At 43.6% G+C, this 8,987-nt stretch overlaps 1 protein-coding gene across 4 annotated transcripts in view; it reads right to left on the minus strand.

The window, feature by feature from the left end:
* Positions 1-8,630, minus strand: part of PHF20 (PHD finger protein 20) — a 280,282-nt gene extending 271,652 nt beyond the window's left edge. For 2 of the 4 annotated variants that reach the window (XM_029611169.1, XM_029611171.1), the window contains exon 1: positions 8,405-8,630. The gene's annotated coding sequence lies outside the window, so the exon portion shown is untranslated. The remainder of the gene's footprint in view (positions 1-8,404) is intronic. The other 2 variants (XM_029611170.1, XM_029611168.1) reach the window with 1 other exon arrangement.
* Positions 8,631-8,987: the final 357 nt, after the last annotated feature.

Here is an 8,987-nt window from a genome sequence, read left to right on the forward strand (position 1 = left end):
CGTCTGGAGAGCTCATCCTGCAAAGTCTTTAAAAAAAAAAAAAAATTGCCGGAAGTGAGCCACAAAACTCTTTCACCCGCAGGCATGGCAGGAAGCAGACTCACAGCTGCTGCGTGCGAGCACTGCCAGCAGGAGGGTTCAGGCTATAGGAGGGAGAGAGAGAAAACTGTAAGAGGGGCACTTTCAATTCAGTGTGGGCAGTGTTACATTGGACTGCCTAGAGTGCTACATACCCTTGCACCGGCTTTGCTGCTGGTGGCAGTTGGAGGAGGCCAAGAGCAGGGCAGCATACAGTAGAGCTCACAACCTGCACAAAAGTAAGTGAATGCTACTAAATACAATAGGGTAAATTTTTAAAAATGTATGTGCGTGTCCATGTGCACGCACACGGATGCACTGTTTTTAATAACATGCACGGGGTGTGAACTTTTGCAAATTACACGCGGTGGCGCAATTGGGTCTTCCCCAGTTCCCTGCCCCCTACCTAAATTCCCTCCCTCTTCCCCTCTCCTCCCCACCCCCTAAGCCCTATCTTTTTTTTTGTTTTTCAACTTACTTCAGGGCCAGAGCTGAAGAAAGCTGCGCATGCCAGCGAGTCATCGGGACAGTGTACAATGATGCTGTCCCAGCCTGCCCCCGCCATGCCCAGTCCCCCCCCCCTTTAAAGAGGCCTAGCACTTGTGCACGTACCGGGTTTACGCGCATGGCCAGGCCCGTTTGAAAATACGCGCAGGCCTTTCAAAATTTGGTCAAAAGGGGGCAAGTAAGGAAACCGTTTTAAGTCTCTGCAACGTACTTGTATGGCATGAAATCCTTCCTCTCTCTCTGCTCCTCCTTCCACCAAACCCAACCTACAGACCTATTCTGTTGCCCTTAATTCCATTGCTCCATCATAGTCTTCCCCTTGCCCAACCACAGAGGAATGGAATGGGGCAATGGAACTGCAGGGCCACAGTTTGAGCAAACTTAAATATAAAGAAAAAAATAAGTACATTATTGGTTTTTATTAATAATAATAATGTGCTGGGACCAATGAGGTGAGGGGGGATTTTTTTTCTGTTTATGTAAGTGTGCCTTGGGCTGAAAAAGGTTGAGAAAAGCAAATTTGCTTACCGTAAACTGTGTTTTCCGTGGATAGCAGGATGAATTAGCCATGATATCTGGGAACATCCTCCAGTCCTCCTGGTGGTGGAGCTCCTCAAAGCACACAGAGCTTTGTCCTATGTACATGTGGGTGTTATATACCATGTGACTCCCAGCCTGTTTCAGTCTATTAGTCAAGCTTGGACGGAATTGCAGTCGAGACTGTCCAGAGAGGCAGGCGGAACAACATGGTTAATTCATCCTGCTATCCACGGAAAACACCATTTACAGTAAGCAAACTTGCTTTTTTCCGCAGATAAGCAGCCTGAATTAGCCATCATGTCTGGGAGTCCCTAGCTGAAAGGCTGAGCACCACCTGAGAGCACCTGGAAGTGGTGCACCCGTTCCCTCCAGCGGCACGCTCAACCTGGTACTTTGTTGTGGACAGTCTCTTTACTTTGATCCTGGGATCAGCCCACCATTACATCCACGGCCATCTGCTGGTTGATGCAGTCGTGTGAAGCGAAGGTAGGCTGCAATGTCTACGTGGCGGCTTGCATGTATCTAGGATAGGCATTCCATTTAAATAGGCAATGGACATAGCCACTGCTCTTACCTGATGGCCTTAGGCTCAGTGTTCAGGGCTTCTGATCCTTTGTTGGAGCAGAACAGAATGCATTCAGAGATCTAAGACGAAAGAGTTCTTTGGAAACCAGAAGCATGGGCACTTGGGCTGAAGGAAGTGAAGAGTTGAAAGGTCCTGGATACCAAACGTGTGTGACGCTTGTCATAAGTTGAGGCACGTCTACAGACTGGCGAGTGAAGCCATTACTCTGCTTCAGAAAGAAAGTCGGTAGGGTGACAGCCTGGTTGGGATGAACCACAGAGGCCACTTTGTGGAAGGAAGGGGGGCATGTGTTCGCAATGCCACCTTAACGTGGTGAGACTCTAGGTATAGTGGGGCAATGCCTGTAGTTCACTGACCCCTCTTGCTGAGGGAAGGGTGATTAGAAGAAAACTTTCCAAGAGAGATCTCTTGGAGAACTGATGTCCAAAGGTTCGATGCTCTAGGGCTAGGTCCCACGGGACCAAGGCTTCTGAACAGGTGGGTGCAGTGTAAGGGTACCTTTCATGAATCTGGAAGTCTGTGGGTGGCTTGACACCGGGACCTCATTATGAGGGGTGGTGGTGGGCTTTGATGATGCTAACAAACTGTGACAGATGCTGTTGCCAATCCTGCCTGGTATGACAAGTGAAAGTATTCTAATCTGTGTTCCTGGGAGCAGGAGGGGGGGTCCACCCTGTGTAATTCGCACCACTTTGGGTGTCTGATCCATTTGCTCTGGTAATTCTTACTGGTACTTCCTGGGAGACACCAATACCTCTTGGATCTGTAGCAGTAAGTGAAGATGCGTGAATACTGTCCCTTCCCTTTTCCCGCTTGTGGATGGAGAGATGACAGTTTTTTTATGGACTTTTCATCCAAGAACTTGTCCAAAACTCTATTAAATCCTTCTTTGCTAGATGCCTTGCCCCACATCCTCCAGCAACAAATCCCACTGCTTGATTGTTAAGTCTCATGGAGTCTAATAGTACTACTATTTAAAAAGGCATAACCATTCCTTAGTTACCTGTTCCACCCCACTTATTTTATAAAATCTCTATTGTATGCCCTCTCAGTCATCTCTTCTCCAACCTAAAGAGCCCTAATCTGTTTAGCCATTCTTTATAATGGAGCTGTTCCAGTTTGTTTATCATTTTTGTTGCCCTTGTATGTACCCTTTCTAGTTCTATAATCTTTTTTTTTTTTTTAGATGGGGTGATCAGAACTGCACAAAAAATACTTAAGGTGCAGTCGCACCATGGATCAAATAAAAAGGTATTATGATAGTCTCAGTTTTATTCTCCATTTTTTTCTGAATTCCTAACAGCTCTTGTCTGTTTCTGCCACACACAGAGCTGAGGATTTCAACATTGTCCACAATGACTGCAGGATATGTTTTCTGGATGGTGAATTCTAATATGGAACCCAGCATTACATACCTAAAGTTAGGAATATTTTTCCCCATGGGCCAGATATCCGTACCTACGCGCGGGCGTAGATTTGTGCACGCAACCCGGTGAGCAGAAATCTACACCCGATTTTATAACATGTGTGCGCAGCCGCACACATGTTATAAAATCCAGGGTCGGCGCACGCAAGGGGGTGCACACCGAGCCCTAGGGGAGCCCCGATGGCTTTCCCTGTTCCCTCCGAGGCCGCTCTGAAATCAGAGCAGCCTTGGAGGGAACTTTCCTTCTGCCCCCCCCTTATATAACCCACCCCCAGCCCTACCTAAATCCCCCCCCCCCACCTTTATTTTATTTTTATTTACGCCTGCCTCTGGACAGGCATAGGTTGCACGCGACAGCACCCAGCAGCAGTGGAGAGACCTCTGGCCACACCCCACCCACTTTTTCAAGCCCCGGGACTTACACACGTCCCTGGGCTTACGCGTGTCGCTGGGCCTATGCAAAATAGGTTCGGCGGGCGCAGGAGTGGGTTTTCGGGGTTACGCGCGTAACCCTTTTAAAATCCGCCCATGTGTATAACTGACAAGACAACAAGGTAAAACCTGCGGCCCTAGCAGATGCAGGCTGCTGGATCTCCAGGGAGTTCTAGAATACTTATCCCTTATGTTCAGAAGAGCTAGATATGCTGGTCGCACATAAGCTAAAAACGCATGTGCCTAGATTGGACCTGTTTACATGCTTGTCTCAAACAACATGGTACCTGCTCTGTGGAAAACATTAATCCGGCCTTTGATCCTGCTCCTGCCCAGGTCATCCAAATAACTCCCCATCTACCACTGGGCCTACATCACCAGCTCTTGTCCAATGCCTGGGCTCTACCACAAACCCTGGGGCCTTGCCTCACCAAGGTGGTTCTTAATCATTTTGCACTTGGCCACACTAAGTTTAATCTGCCACTTATATGCCTAGTTGCCCATGGTGTAAAGTTATCCATCTAATAGATAAAAACATATACAATAAAAAGCACATTCAACAACAGTTAAAGCTCCAATAAAATAATATATTTATTTAAAACTTTTATATACTGACGTTAGTGTACAATATAAAACACCACAGTACTAAAATTAATTCTTCATAAGACCCAACCCAAAGTATAATTCTACATAGTAAATCATTTGAATTTGTGTTTTACTTTATACAATTAAGTCATTTCTTGTGCATCCAGTTAATTTCATTCTTAGGGGGAAAAAGAGAAAAATATAAAATAGGGACATGGTGGGAAATGCAGAATCCCTGGATCTGGGAAGAAGTAATCCACTACATAAGAACATAAGAAAATGCCATACTGGGTCAGACCAAGGGTCCATCAAGCCCAGCATCCTGTTTCCAACAGGAGCCAATCCAGGCCATAAGAACCTGGCAAGTACCCAAAAACAAAGTCTATTCCATGTTACCATTGCTAATGTCAGTGGCTATTCTCTAAGTGAACTTAATAGCAGGTAATGGACTTCTCCTCCAAGAACTTATCCAATCCTTTTTTAAACACAGCTATACTAACTGCACTGACCACATCCTCTGGTAACAAATTCCAGAGATTAATTGTGCGTTGAGTAAAAAAGAACTTTCTCCGATTAGTTTTAAATGTGCCCCATGCTAACTTCATGGAGTGCCCCCTAGTCTTTCTACTATCCGAAAGAGTAAATAACCGATTCACATCTACCCGTTCTAGACCTCTCATGATTTTAAACACCTCTATCATATCCCCCCCTCAGTCGTCTCTTCTCCAAGCTGAAGAGCTGTTCCATTCCTCTTATCATTTTTGGTAGCCCTTCTCTGTACCTTCTCCATTGCAATTATATCTTTTTTGAGATGCAGTGACCAGAATTGTACACAGTATTCAAGGTGTGGTCTCACCATGGAGCGATACAGAGGCATTATGACATTTTCCGTTTTATTCATCATTCCCTTTCTAATAATTCCCAACATTCTGTTTCCTTTTTTGACTGCCGCAGCACACTGAACCGACGATTTCAATGTGTTATCCACTATGACGCCTAGATCTCTTTCTTGGGTTGTAGCACCTATTATGGAACCCAACATTGTGTAATTATAGCATGGGTTATTTTTCCCTATATGCATCACCTTGCACTTATCCACATTAAATTTCATCTGCCATTTGGATGCCCAATTTTCCAGTCTCACAAGGTCCTCCTGCATCCCTCCCTCCTAATACCAATCCCTCTTCTCACAACACCTTCCACCCATTCCTTCCGATCCCTTACTCTCTCCACTTGGCAGTAGGGCAACAGCAACCCCATGTGCTTATAAATTTCCTCCTGTACTGCTGGGACCCTGAGTTTTGAGTCACACAGCACTATGATGCTGGCTGTGATCCAAAACATACCAGTCTGGTTCCAAGCAACTAGAAAGCGAATGCTTGCTATGATAAAAACCTAAGATATGCCATACTGGGTCAGACCAAGGGTCCATCAAGCCCAGCATCCTGTTTCCAACAGTGGCCAGTCCAAGTCACAAAAACCTGGCAAGTACCCAAACATGAAATAAATCTCAAGCTATTTGTAATTAATAGCAGTTTATGGATTTTTCCTCTAAGAACTTATCCAAACCTTTTTTGAACCCAGTTGCACTAACTATTGTAACCACATCCTCTGGCAGTGAATTCCAGAGCTTAACTATGCGGTAAATGAAAAAGAATTTTCTTCTATTTATTTTAAATGAGCTACTTGCTAATTTCATGGAATGCCCCCCCCCCCCAAGTCCTATTACCAGAAAAAGTGAAAACCGATTTACATTAAGTTTTTCGAGTCCTTTCATGATTTTGTAGACCTCTATCATATCCCCCCCTCAGTCGCCTTTTCTCCAAACTGAACAGCCCTAACTTCCCTTAACCTTACCTCATACGGCAGCTTTTCCATACCATGTATTTTGATCACCCTTCTCTATACTTTTTCCAGTGCAACTATATCTTTTTTGAGATGAGGCGAACAGAATTGCACACAGTATTTAAGATGCGATCTCACCATGGAGCGATACAGAGGCATTATGACATCCATCATTTTACCATTCCCTTCTTAATAATTCCTAACATTCTGTTTGCCTTTTTGATCATCACAGCACACTGAGCCAACAATTTCAAAGTATTATCCACTATGATGCCTAGATCTCTTTCCTGGGTGGTAACTCCTAAAATAGAACCTAACATTATGTACCTATAGCAAGGATTATTTTTCCCTATATGCAACACCTTGCACTTCTCCACATTAAATTTCATCTGCCATTTGGCAATGTCCTCCTGCAATTTATCACAATCCGCTTGAGATTTAACTACTCTGCATAACTTTGTGTCATCCGCAAATTTGATCACCTCACTCATCGTACCCCTTTCCAGATCATTTATAAATATATATTAAAAAATCACCAGGCCAAGTACAGATCCCTGAGGCACTCCACTGTTTACCTTTTTCCATTGTGAAAACAGACCATTTAATCCTACCCTGTCTTTTAACCAGCTTGCAATCCACAAAAGGACATCACTTCCTATCCCATGACTTTGTTGTTTTCTTAGAAGACTCAAGTTGAACTCTTTCTGAAAATCCAAATACAGCATCTACTGGTTCACCTTTGTCCACATGTTTATTCACCCCTTCAAAAAAATGTAGGAGGATCTGTGAGGCAAGACTTCCCTTGGGTAAATCCATGCTGGCTGTATCCCATTAAACCATGTCTATCTAAACATTTTGTGATTCTATTCTTTATAACAGTTTCTACGATTCTTCCTGGCACTGAAGTCAGGCTCACCGGTCTACAGTTTCCCGGATCACCTCTGGAGCCCTTTTTAAATAACCGCAGTTACATTGGCCATCTTCCAATCTTCAGGTACAACAGTTGATTTTAATGATAGGTTACAAATTAAGCCCTACCACCACTAAGCCCAGATCTGATAGGAGATGAGAGTTAAACCATCCAGAACCACTTCCACCTGGCACTCTCCTACAGCCATTTTACAGGAAACAGGGAATTCCACAAGGACCAAAATTAGCAGCCCTTACTGCAGTATTACAGCATACCAAAGGCCCTAACCTAAATATAAATCCATAACCAAGAAAACTACTAAGTAGCCATCACACACAGTGAGGATTTTCTTTTTGGAAATACAATTGCTTCCTTTTTTCCATTAAAGCCAAAGTGAAAAATGGAGACCATCCCATTACTTTTTCTTTAAACAAAACAAAAAAAAGATAAAAACAACTTGCCCACAGAAAAGGAAACTGATAGCTGCCATATGGGTAAAGTACTTTAATACATTAGAAAAAGTCCAACAATTTTGCATATGAAACTATACTAAATAAGAAAAACATAGCAAGCCAAACTTTATATTTTATACTTCTATTGCCAGAGATATACCCAACATATTTAATGTGAAAAATAAAGGACCAGCATACCACCCCACGGTGACTGAGCTAAATTGCATTCAGTTCTTTTTATCCACAAGCGTCACTTATAATCATCAGTCCTAGAGTGCAAAGAAACATACCTGCGGCAGGACATTTTTAAGTTTTTTTTTTTGAGAAATGCTTTTTTAAAAAATATATATGTACTTCTCCTTCAACTCGTTCAACGAGTTTTTCTTATTAAAGTAATTAAATACCATTATAATCTAATATTTAATGCCATCACAAAAAAAAACCTCAGTTGAAAATTACAAGTAGCAAATAAGCTAAATCAGTTTACATTTACTTTATCTGAGTTTAAAAAAAACAAAAACCCGCACTCTCTCAATTGCAACTTCAAATATTGAAAGCCACAGAAAAAAAGTCTACCGAAACCATATGTACTGGTTAGCAAATCCATTATAAAACGAGAAGAGAATAAAGAAAAACGTCAAGCAGTAACTAACCATACTCGGGATGCGAACGCTGATCATAAGGATAACACGCCAGACTACACATATACGCACGCTCACAAGTCCATACATACTAAAAAAAAACCCCACAGCTGACAGCAGCAATACGTTTTAAGATTCTGGTTAACAAAAGATTAAAGAATATACATTTGTAGATAATACTTGACGTTTTCTCCTCCTGTTCCCTAAGAAGCACTGTGTCTACAGTTACGCATCTCGCTACAAGGCTAAATTATTGCCGGCAGCGCAGTAAACAGCCGAGCTAGCGCGGGCCAAAAAGCAGCAGCGGCGGCGGCTGGTTACCCGACTGGACCAGCAGCAGCCGCTAGGAAAAAGCAGAAAGAGCAACAGTAATGCGCCGCGACCAACAAACGTGGCTCTCACCTCGACTTGGCTGCGTTGTTGGACACCATAAAGACCACCCTTGCTACGATCCCTGAGACAGCGTGGGCCCGAACACCGCTAGCGAACCACAGCTCTGCGTCACCTAAGCGGAAGCTGAACCTCCCGCCGCGTCCGCCCTGGGTCACGTGGACGGAAGCTGAAACTCCCGCGGCCTTGCTCTAATAATTTGGGCCTCAGGCGTCGCTCAAATAAAAAGAAAGGAGACAAGCGCAATGTACTACTTCGTGTCTCTGTACTTCCTACGTTATAAGCGGAAGTGTGATGCAGAGGTGAAAATAATCATGCACGTTGTCTCAAATGAGGTCTGATTCCTATCCCAGTACCAGGTGGTATGTTAGTATTGATTACAGTTCTATAAAGTTTCATGCTGTTAACCATACTAGCTTATCCTGAAAGTAAAGTTGGGGAATGGCAGAGACCTTGCCAAAGATTGATGGGAAGACTCTGGATCCTATTGCTGATTTCCCGTCGTTTATTGGCGGTGGGTGAAATATCCTGCAGAGTTGTGATGCTACTGCAATGGGGAAAAATTATTCATTATGAATTAATAAGACTGGTGGGT

Source organism: Rhinatrema bivittatum, chromosome 8, assembly GCF_901001135.1.
Source record: "Rhinatrema bivittatum chromosome 8, aRhiBiv1.1, whole genome shotgun sequence".
Classification (NCBI taxonomy): domain Eukaryota; kingdom Metazoa; phylum Chordata; class Amphibia; order Gymnophiona; family Rhinatrematidae; genus Rhinatrema; species Rhinatrema bivittatum.